The sequence below is a fragment of the Cupressus sempervirens genome, chromosome 5 (genome assembly GCF_028749045.1).
Source record: "Cupressus sempervirens isolate cs-2001-9-10 chromosome 5, ASM2874904v1, whole genome shotgun sequence".
Taxonomy (NCBI): domain Eukaryota; kingdom Viridiplantae; phylum Streptophyta; class Pinopsida; order Cupressales; family Cupressaceae; genus Cupressus; species Cupressus sempervirens.
Genome location: NC_143122.1, coordinates 44,298,521 through 44,311,120, shown reverse-complemented (window position 1 = coordinate 44,311,120; position 12,600 = coordinate 44,298,521). Strand labels below are relative to the sequence as shown.

Sequence of the window (12,600 nt, the reverse complement as noted above, 5' to 3'; positions counted from 1 at the left end):
TCGTCTTCTTTCTATTCAATGGTCTCTAAATTGCATTGTGAATTGTGAGAGTCTATCTTGGAGTAAGATAATATAAAATCTAGGCTGGTATCCAAATCCACTTCGTTCGTAGGATTATAATAGGATTACGAGTAATCTTCATGGGACAATATAAGAGGTCTTTTATAGGTGGGATCAAGGTATTCTCCATCACTTCCATTAGCAAAGACCAAGATCACTTGCAAAGTACCAATTTTCATCTGTTTTCCATATTTTCTTTTATTGATATCATTGTCCTAAATATTGGCCATAGCAAGTCTCACAAGCCTCATATTCATGTACTTTTGTTTTACTACTACACATAACCATAATCCTCCTTTTAGATATTTTTTCCTTTTCAAATATTTTAGTGTCTTCACCGTTTCCCTAATTTTACACATTCCCCATGTGTAAACTTGTCTCTTTTGACACAGTTCTCAGCTCCTTAGTCAAGTCCTTCCCCATTCTTGTCCATTGCAGTTTGGGTTCCTCCTTTTGGGAAACATTTTAGCACTATGAAATTCGACTCACATGAAATAACATAATATTTGATGTTTAAGAAGATCATGTGTTTGAAAAATAATAAAAATTTTGAGATCATTTTATTAAATTTGTAGATAAAGTAAATATTAGGATGATTATGCTCAGTTAAATATTATTATATAACAATTTGGCTATTTAAAAATAATTATGAATTTAAGAAAATCTTACTATATAAGAAGATAAAGCTAACTGTTAAAATAAACAAAATTATTTTTTATTAAAATTTATGTATTAATTTTAAGAATATGATGGTGTCATAATATTTTTTTATAGCATATTATTGTATTATATAATTATTTTAATTTAAAAAGGATGCAATTGATTTAATATAATAAATTAAATAAATATGACATTTACAGTAAATATCTTCATACTTGCATGTGTAACTATTTAAATGTGATCTTGTTTTTCTTATCACCAAAGGTCAAATTCTATTGCATTTGGGACTAGGTTCCCCTTTTGTAACATGATTTATCCATAACTCTAAGTTAAAAAAATTTGGTCCTTTAAAAAAATAAATAAATATATATCAAATATAATAGATACAATAAGTTTATGGATTTTCTCATCCTATTTGAAACATCTGCAAATGTAGTTTCATATTTTACTTGTCATATATCCAAAAACTAGGATTGTATCCAATATTAGAGCCCTAATATATTTCTTCATGCAAACTTAGGGGCTATTTCATAGAGTAAGTGACTTCTACTCTAGTAAGTGATGCTTTCTTGCCTAAATTTTAAAAGATGAATGTAGTGTCCCAAAAAATGTCTAATATAGTAAAAAAAAAATAGTAGGATTATTTCACGTCTACATTTTATCAAATTAACTCTTGTAATTCATTTATAACAATTTATTTTCCTCATATACACACTATCCATTTAGTGCACTACTAATAATGTGAAATATGTAACAAAACAAGTCTACTAGTTTGTAAAGTTGACAAATAATCTAATGCATCAACTCTTCATAAACTAGTTTTCATAATGATGGAAGCTTCAAGGAATGTTGTAGGCTGATAATTAACTAATAATTAGATTGAAGCTCTTCTTATAGCTTTGATGTGATTCCTTGTTATTCTTATATTTTTTTATTTTAACTTATGATATAGGATTTATCCTTGACATGTGTTCATTTATGTGCTAATAATTGGATTGAAGCTCAAGTCTTATGACTTTGATGTGATACCTTCTTATTCTTATATTTTTTCATTTTAGCTTATGATATAGGATTTTTCCATGGCATGTGTTCATTTATGTGTTACATGTATTCTTGAGTTGATATGTATGACCATTCAATGTCTCATTTAGGGTTCACTCTAATACATTTGAATAGTGGTATGTTCAAGAACTTATCTTCTCACTACAATGTTAAATTCACTATAGGTTTTGAGTGCAAACTATTTTTAGATCCAACTTGGCTATTTTTCCTGCTCTTTTCTTGCATTTGAAAGTCTACATACATGTTCTAGATAAACCTTGAAAGTAGAAAAGCACTAAGTAGTTAGAAATGTAGACCATATAATTTTTTTTGTTAATATAAGCATTTTGTAGGGAAACAAGCATTATATAAGTTTTCATACATGACTTGATTTTGTATCACTATTTGATTTTATCCATGTTCGTATCTTTCTATATGTATATGAGCCTACTTAATTAGTTTATGTATCCTTTGGAATATAATTAAATAACATCTAAATAAATTACATGAAATATTTTATTTGATGAAGAAATAGTTTTATGAAACTTTCTTTGAAAAAGAGTTGGTGAATTATATCCATCACTATTAATTATAATTTTGTTCTAAGATATCAAACAAAATGAGCATGGAGAAATGAGTAGAGTATCTCTCTCTCTCTTTCTCTCTCTCTCTCTCTCTCACACACAAAAGTACTTAAAGTTTTATTTTGGTAACAATGCATTATGCTCTTACTTTTTTTTGTCTAAATATATTTTTGAATGAAATAATAGTACTTTTTCCATACCTCCTTTGCATGTATATTTTTGAATATTTATATTTTGACTGATTTACCTAGTAATATTTTTTCTTCGAGTTAATGTGTGCCATTTGAAATAGATGATCCTTTATGAGAACAACCAATTTTTACTATATGAATCATTTTTACATTTGATATTTTACATCTACTTGTGCATAAATTTGTTGATTAATGTCATGCAATTTTTAGTTGAGGTTTCCTAATGATTCATGATATTTCAAATCATTATATCTAGTTGGTTCCTCATTTTTCTACTCGTATTTTTTAGAAGTTTAAAATGTCACATCCTTATTTTCTATCTTGGTGCCAACCCCTTCTAGTATTATTGCCCTCTTTAATTCTGCGTTAATTAGTTTAAGTTGTAATAATTCTCTCCCTACTTGAATAGTTAATATTTGGATGGTACCTCTTTCCTTCAATATAATGGTTCTTCCTCCCCTTATTGAATGTTGTCATTAATTAAAGAAAATGTTTCTATAATTACCATAAAATATAAAAAGAATTCCATTCTTTGAAGGTCTATACTTTTCAACTTCACCCTTTGTACATAAAATTTGGTTCCAACTCAAATTTCAAATCACTAATTGGGGATGCCTCTTTTCTTTTAGGATTATTCTTCTTGGTTCTATTGATTATTATTGGCTCTTTGTTGGATTGTTTTCATACCAATTTTTTGTCATAATTATCTTGATCCTCTTTTACTTTATCTTTATTTTCATTTAACCCTTTGGAAACCTTCTTCTTTTTCTTCATGGTTTAAGCCCTCTTAAAATATCATTTTATCTAAATAATAAATTATAAGATCCCTAAATTATGAGAAGTGTGCTCATCAATTATACCTTCACAAAATATTTAGTGATAGAGTTCATCATTATGGATTGCATGTAGATTATTATCTCATGAAGTTTCACCTAAAGCTTGAACTTAAACTCTACCCTTAAAAATGCCCACTTTTCAGTTGCGAGGATAAAACATTGTCTGCTAGGATATCTATCACTTCTTATAAATACACAACAAAATATGAGCAACCAAAAATCAAAATATGCTTGTTAGAAGAGAGGAAAAGAAACATAACTTCTATCCCTAACAAGATTTCTTAATGAATGCCCATTAAAAAATTACATTCCTAGATTTAAACAATTGTACCATGCATCATATGAATCTATAAAGTTCCCTCTTAAATGAATCCTTAAAAGAGGAAGTATATTCTTATCAACCACAAGGTTCTAAAATCAAAGGAATAGAGAATCATATCTACAAGTTAAAGAAAGCTTTGTATGGCCTCAACCAAGTACCAAGAGAACATATGAAAGACTTATCGATATTTTTGAGAAAAGGACTTCAAAAGAAGATTGAACCTACCCTGTACTACAAACAAGAAGGTAAAGATATTCTTACTATAAGTTTGTATATTGATGATTTATTTTATATGGGTAGCATTTCTAAGATGAAGGATGAGATCAAAATTCCTATGATAAATTAATTGGATACGTCTCATAATTTTTTAGGAATGAAGATTCATTAATGTAAGGAGGAGATTTTCATTGGTCCAACAATGTATGCAAAGCATATGCTACAAGAATTTGATATGGTTGATTGTAATCCAATCTCCACTTAGGTGCTCATGAAGTTGTGGTGTGTAGAGAAGAGGGTGTTAAAGTTTTGTTGGGAGTTTAACATTTCTAACTTACATAAGGGGTAATATTCTATATTTTCTTTCACTTGTTTCAAGATACATAAAAAACCCATCAGAACTACAAAAGAGGACAGCCAAAAGAATTTTGAGGCATGTGAAAGAACTTCTAAATTTTGGCATTCATTAGTACTCTTCTAAAAGGTTCAATATTGGTGGCTTCAGTGATTCATACTCGAAGGTAGATTGGATGACCATAAGTCTACATTTGGAAATTATTTCTCTTTTGGTTCCAGATTGATTACTCGGAGCTGAATAAATCAAAGCAACTATGCTCTCTAGTCCATAAAAGTGAAGGATATTACAACTAAACCAACAATTACGAATGTTTGGTTGCTGGAATAGGAATAGAAAATTTGGGGAAATAGGAATACGTATTTCTATTTTGCCTCTAGAATGAGCTTATACCTATTTCAAAAAATAGTTGCTATTAGAATAGCCATTCTTATTCCCAATATGCAATCCTATTCTCCATTCCTACGCTTACAACCAAACGATATTGAACTTATATTGTGTGATGTGTGATTTGAAATGATTGCGCATTGATTATTTAAGAGCGCATGGATTATATAAGCCATCATAGAGTATTAAAGAGCAGTTACCACAATAGTAAGGACTGCAAGCGCAAAGAGGAAAATGGCATTGTTAGCTATGTAGTCACAGAAAAGGATGATTAGGGCGTTTAAAACATGCCACGAGCTCATAATTCGCATAACAAATATGGTTCTAGAGGGAGTGTTTGATCAAGGATACACATGGATATAAATTAAATTCTGATATCTAGGCTATCTTCTTGTCATCTGTCCTTAACACGGCCAATCTAAGTAGATGGCAGTGATGCTATGTTTTGTTTTAGGGGAAATGGAGCACGTCTTGAATAATGTGGATGATAAAAATGTATTATTCTGAGAACAGAATTCAAAGATTCATTATATTAAGTTTACTAATTTAAACAATGAAGACGTGAAATCTTCAATTTGATAAATTTGTTTAACTACATGGTATTATCAGATATTGTAAAGGAATTGATTAAGGTGAGATATGACTTGGTCAGAAAAGTGGGCAATGCATGCATAGGCAACTTTTCTCTAAAATTGTCTCAATGCTGTTCTTCATAAAGGCTTTAAACAGTTGATAATTGAAGGCCATTTCATGATGTTCAGGTTTTGCCCGAACAGAAATTTGCTTTAGACAAGCTTGGTTTATGTTGCATCAACTTCAAGACTTCCGTATATGTCATAGGTATCGATAGGGTCTGATGTGTTTTGACTGCTTGGCATGTGATAGACATAGGTAAACATATGGAAGTCTCAATGAAGTATATGTTGTATTTCAACTAGTAATTTTGTAGTGCATTTGAGAGAATGATATCAGGTGGGTTAGGGATGGCTTAAACATCTACATTAGGGCTTGATTCCTACACTACAAGTGTTAAATAGTCAAAGTTGACCCATTTTTTTCAAACTTAATTTCTTCCTTAATGTATGATATTTAAGAGTGGCTAGTAGATTAAATACAATTAACACCTAAGATGAGACTTTAAATAACCACCTAAATGTTGCATTCCCATAAATGCCTATAGCCATTGCAGTCAGACCAAATGCTTCATACCATCCCTCTCCAATTGTTTTTGATGAATAGTCATTTTCTATTAATAAATAATATACTAAGATTACAATTCACAAAATAGCTGGGGATACAAGATCACCCCACCCTCTCCAATTATTTTAAGAAACATTATCGATAATTTATAATAGCCTCATTACCAGGTTTGAAAGTGCCTGACAATGTGTCTCAGTTGGAAAGGGAAAGATAACAAAACATATTTTCACAACTTTTTGAATTGTTTCCATGGAGAGATGAAGAGAATGTTACTAATATTTAAGTGGACGAGCTTCAAAGCTCTTTCAAATTGAAATGGTTGGGCATGGCCAGCGGTAATGCTGTTTCAATTTGTAAATCTATTTATCCAGGCAAAATGCTGGAATGGCCAGATATTCAACCTATCTACAAGTGGAGAAAAACATATGTCACTCCAGACACATGCATACATAACGGGGCATGGAGGAAAATTAGACTGCGTTCGGGCCTATCTGTGCTGGTAAAGCTGGTAGACTCTTTCTTCAGGAGGATTCAACGTGATTTGGCTTTCTAATTTAAATTTTTAGGTGAAAATTTTAGAGCTGGGGAGATTCGGATTACAAGCTAGTTGGTATTATATCAAAAGAACAAACTCTCAATGCCCAACATAACTACTAGACTTTTACAACATGAGAGTGATTAAGCAGTGTCACAAATTCTAAAGGAGAATGTTGCCAATCATATTGGCTGTATTAATTTCCAACTGCTCGCCGTTCATCAGCCACAGCCAACAATCCATTGCCTTGGCCGTCAATAGCAGACAGTCCACCATTCCAGTTGGTTGACTTCCAGCCTTCCTAGCCGCCCATATCAAATCCAATGCATTTGTATAGTATATTTTAATATATGTAGTAAATGTAGTTGATCTTGAAGAAATTTCTCAGACCTCTATAAATAGAGGGCTTATGTAATGGCATTTTGTAAGGCAGTAAGTCAATAAGATCAGTTTTATTTCAGTTTATATTTGTCTTTCTTTTAGCCTTCAAATTGGTATCAGAGTCTGAAGAGACTGAGTGAGAAAAAATATTTGTTGGTTTGGACAATTCCTGTAGCAGTTAAATGGAGTTTCTAATGGTTTGTTGATTGCAGATCAAATAACTTGTAAAGAAAGAGTCTAGTTGCTACGAAGATGGTTCAATTTAATGTTTGAAAGAAGGTATGAGCTGATTTCAAAAGCTGATGTCTAATGAACAAATATTTGTTGAAAGGGGGAAATAAGTATTGTAGTGTTGTTTGTTTAAGCTATATGTCATTGGCTTAGACTTATTTGGTAGTTTTGATTTGTAGATAAAAATTTAAAGTGTAAACTACAGTTGTTATGGTAAGCTATCAGCATTAATATAGCATCAGGGAGTAGTATAGCTCAATCCCAAATTCTAATATTTTTTGGTAAAAATTATGAATTTTCGGCTCTAAAAATAAAAACGCTGTTTTGTTCTCAGGCATATGTGATGTTATTGAAAAGGGTTTTAATGAACCACAAGATGAGTCTGGATTATCACAAGATAAAAAAGATAACAAGAAAAAGGATGCTAAAGCATTATTTCTTATTCAACAATCTTTAGATGAATCAATTTTTTCTAAGGTTTTTATAGCTAAAAAGTCTAACATTGCATGGGATATTTTAGAAACAACATATAAAAGGACATCAAAAGTTAAGATTGCTAAATTGCAAATTTTAAGATGTGATTTTGAAAATTTGTGTATGAAAGATTCAGATTTAGTTGATCAGTTTCTAAATCAAGTAATGAATGTGGTTAATTTGATTAGATCATATGGTGTTGATTTGACTGATCAAAAATTTGTTGGAAAGATACTTCGCAGTTTTCCTAGAAAGTTTGATGCCACTGAAGAATCTAAGGATTTAACAATGCTCTTTATTGATGAGTTAATGGGGTTGCTTTTATCTCATGAATCTAGAATAAATAGATATAACAATTCTTCTTTGGAGAATTCTTTTAGATCATAGGTATTTTCGGCAAAGGAAGAGGAAGAGGTAGAAGCATAGATGGATGTGTATGTTAGCATGAATGCTGATGGTATTACTTTGGGGGATTATCCTAAATATTGGAGAGCATGTAGCATGATTGATATATTGAATTCATGACTATGTTTGTCATTGATGTCAACATAGCAATAATTTTGTGAAGATTGGTAGAATAGCAGATAGAGATCATGCTCGTACAGACAACAGTTTGATGTTCAACTGAAGCATAGTTAATGACATGTTCTACATTATGTCTCGATGATGAGGGTAAGTGCACATGAAGTAATTCAAAGACATACAAAAGATATGCAAGATTTACAGAGACCAGTATAGAGATAGAGTACTTGATTAGCAATTTTTAATGATTGGATTGTATCTCCTAATAGATATAATTGTGATATGCAAAGATCTATAGTGATAAAGGATAGCCTAATGGTGATGTCAGCAAGTGTGCAAGGTCTATAGTTGCACATGTGAAAAGTTGTAAATATTATGAGTCAACAATGCTATGTGATTGCAAAATAATTAATTATCTTAATGTGGTCCAATTATAATTAGTTGGGAAAATCTCAAGGCTACCTCAAGCAATTCTTTTGAGGAAATTTTATAAAAGAAAGATAGTTTCCTTGTTTGAGGTGTGTTGGATGTGAATTACCATTTGAGAAGTGCAAATTAGATAAGAGTATTTTGATAAATGTGAGTAAGTGATCCAATGGATTATTAGATGTGAACTTGGTGATTTGGTATGAAGATTAGAAGGAAAAGAAGTCTCATTGATGAGATAGAAGAGGAAATACATTTCAATTCTATTATTTTGCAAGGAATAATACGGAGATCATTTGGACATTAGGTTTATTGTTCTTGCCCCTTAAGTTGGTTGGACAGTGATCAAACATTCCTTCTACAACCTTAACAACGTTTGCACAACTCCTAATAGGGTTTGAATCTCCTTACATGGATTCAAAATCTCCTAACAAGGATTGATATTTACTAAATATATTTCATTGACTCCTAACAGGGTCCATCCTATAAAAAAGATTATTTATATTAGTACATCATTTTGTGGGTACCATCCCTAACAAGTTTTTCCCTCTATTTAAGAGCTTCCCTAGTTAACATATGTGGTGTTATTATGTATGAGTATATTGTTATGGTTGTTGATTATATTGCTCATATGGTTAAGGATTAATAAGGTTGATAATTTTTATAATAGTTGTATAACTGATTTACTCCCCCCTCCCCTCAGTTATAAAGGTGGGCTTTATATTCTAACAATTGATATCAAAGAATTAGGTCCTTGAAGAGAAATCTTAAAAGGTTTGGGAGATCAATGGCAAGTCACTTTAGAAAAGAATGTCCTAAGTTAGAGGAAATTTTGACACCAGAAGATGGAGGTTCTTGATGAGATATTAGAACTATATATATAATTGAGGATTGAGTTTCCAAATCTAGAATCCCTTTTTTGCATAGAAAAGAATAGAATCACAAGTAAATATGAATCTAGATCTGAATAAGACAAGAAGATCAAAGAAGGTATTGATCTACTTATGAAAAGGGAACCAGAAAGTATGAAAATTTTGGTTTTTGGACATGTAAAGATTTTGGTCATTTTACATCCAAATGTCCTAAGAGAGTAAGAAAAACTAGAAATAAATTACTTTCTGATGAAGATGAAGAATTTAAAACAAGCATGAATGACTATGATGATAAAGATAATAAGATTCAATTGGTTAAGAAAGATGAAGTAAAAGAAGAGATAGCTTTGGTGACTATTATTGATCCAAAGGATAACAAAGTCAATTAGAAATTATGTTTAATTTCTCAAGTAGAACCTAAGAGTACATATGGGGCATGCAATGATGATCATTGGATTTAGGCAATGAAGTGAGAACTAGATTGGATTATAAAGAATGACACATGGGAATTGGTTCCTAGTCCTAAACACAATAATGTTATAGGAACTAAATGGATATTCAGAAACAAGATGAATAGACAAGGTAAAGTTGTAAGGAAAAAAAGCTAGACTAGTATGAAAAGGTTATTTGCAACAAGAAGGAATAGATTATGAACAGACATATGCCCTTGTAGCCATAATGGAAGAAGTGAGAATGGTTTTAGCTTATGCAGCAAATAAGAAGTTCAAAGAGTATCAGATGGATGTCAAATCAACCTTTCTGAATCGAGAACTTGAAGAAGAGGTTTATATAGAGTAGCCTGAAGGATTCCATTTGATAGAAGACAAAGATATGGTATGCAGATTAAATAAATCTCTATACGGTTTAAAGCAAGCACCTAAAACATGGTATGCAGTACTAGACAAGTATTTGGCAAAAATTAGATTTGCTAAAAGTGTGGTAACCTTGTATTTGAAAGAAATTGAGAATGGTTTTCTGATAATAGTGATATTTTTTTATGACATAATCTTTATAAACAATGCTGAAGCAAGTCAAATATTTGCTAAAGAACTAAAGAATGATCTTGAGATGAGCATGATTTGTGAAATGAAATTCTTTCTTGGTTTGCATATTGTGCAAAATAATGATGAGATTTTCATATCCAAAGCTAAGTATTTGAAATACTTGTTGAAAAAATTTGTCTTGAAAAGTTGTAAGCTTGTTGGTACACCAATGATAACTAGTCACAAGTTATCTAGCAAAGATGAGACACCTATAGTTGAGTAGAAGAAGTACAAATCAATGATTAGAGGTTTGTAACATCTGACTCACACCATACAAGATATAGAAAATGTAGTTGGGATTGTAGCTAGATTTCAAGTTGAGCTTAAGGAGTATCATTATGTAGCAATAAAGAGGATATTCAGATATTTGAAGGGAACATCTGATTATGGGTTATGACATGACAGATCAAGTAATTTAACTTTATGTTCTTATACTGATGCAGATTGGCCAGGCGGTATGGATAATAGAAAAAACACCAATGGTGGAGCATTTCTCTTAGCAGGAAGATTGGTTTCATGGCTAAGCAAGAACTAAGATTATATTTCAAAGAGTATAGCTAAAGAAAAGTATGTAGCATCATCTAATAATTGTAATCAAATGATGTGCATGAAGCAGATGTTGAAGGATATTGGGATATAATTTTTAGAACTTGTTATCATACAATGTGATAACACAAGTACAGTATGTCTAAGAATGATATATTGCATTTGAAGACTAAGAATATATCTATTAAGTATCATATTATGAGAGAGAAAGTTGCAAAAAAAAAAATCAGATTGGAGTATGTCAACACTAAAGATCAGATTGCACATATCTTTATGAATCTCTTTCCTAAAGATACATTTGAGTACTTAAGAGGTATGCTTGGGGTTATGCCCCTACCTACTATAGAGTAGATGATACAAAGATTGCATCATTTGAGTGGTATAGATTACTATTGTTTGACTAGACTAATTGCTACTGCTTCCTGTATGTGGGAGTATTACAGATGATTAGAGTCATCTAGGATTCTTGGTAGCTAGTTGTGAATAGTGTCTTTGGACATTCAAGCTGGTTGAAGACTTGGAGAAGATGATTGGCATAATGAAGCTTGTCATTGATGTCAGTAGGGGAGAGAATATGGATGAATAACATCTCCTATAAATGTATGGTGGAGAGATTTCATAAAGAAGCACCATGTATGGGGGAGAAGATCCTCTAATCGAGAAAAGATTGATATATGGGGGAGAGACTGAGAATCTCCTATGTATAAGAGAAAACTATTATATTATTAATGTCAATGGGGAGCAACATTGAGTGGGGGAGAATCTGCAAGTTTTTTAGTGTGTGAAGAACTAATGCCAATCCTTAAGTAAGAGTTATACAACAAAGCAGTGTTTCAAAAGATTTTAGATTTGATTGATAAAGAGGATTTGAAAGGATGAGAAGAACAATAGTACAACAAAAGATTATTATTTTTGGTATTCTTGGAACTTATATATTTTTCATCTATGTCATCATTGATGCCAAAGGGAGAGATTGTTAGCATGAATGTTGATGTTATTCCTTTTGGGGAGTATCCTAAGCATTGGAGAGCATGCACCATGATTGACATGATGCATTTATGACTATTTTTTTCATTGATGTCAACATAGTACTAATTCTATAAAGACTGGAAAAATAGAAGACATAGATCATGGTTGTACAGATAGAGGTTTGATGTTCATGTGAAATGTGATTAAGGATGTGTTCTGCATTGTGTCCTAATGATGGGGTTAAGTGCGCATGAAGTCGAAGACATGTAGAAGATATGTGAGATTTAGAGAGAGTAGTATAGAGACAAAAGTGCATCATAAGTAGTTTCTAATGATTGAATTGTATCTCCTAACATAGATATAATTGTGATATGCAAATTTATAAAGTGACAGAGGATAGCCTAATGGTGACATAAGCAAGTGAGAAAGGTCTAGATTCACACACATGAAATTTTGTAAAGATTGTGAGATGACACTATTGTGTGATTGTAAAATAATTAATTATCTTAATGTGGTCCTATTATAAATAGTTGGGAAAGCCTCAAGCCCAACTCAAGGAATTATTTTGAGGAAATAGTATAAAAAATATATATTTTTCTTCTTTTAGGTGTGTTGGATGCAAATTACCATTTGAGGAGTGAGAATTAGAGAAGAGTATTTTGGTAAATGCGAGTAAGCTATCCAAGGGATTATTGGATATGAAGATGGTGATCTGATATCAAGATTAGAAGGAACATTAATTTGTTTGA

At 31.3% G+C, this 12,600-nt stretch overlaps 1 protein-coding gene across 1 annotated transcript in view; it reads left to right on the top strand.

The window, feature by feature from the left end:
* LOC149554471 (agamous-like MADS-box protein MADS1) overlaps positions 1–12,600 on the top strand; it is a 67,071-nt gene that overhangs the window by 4,912 nt on the left and 49,559 nt on the right. The window lies entirely within an intron of this gene.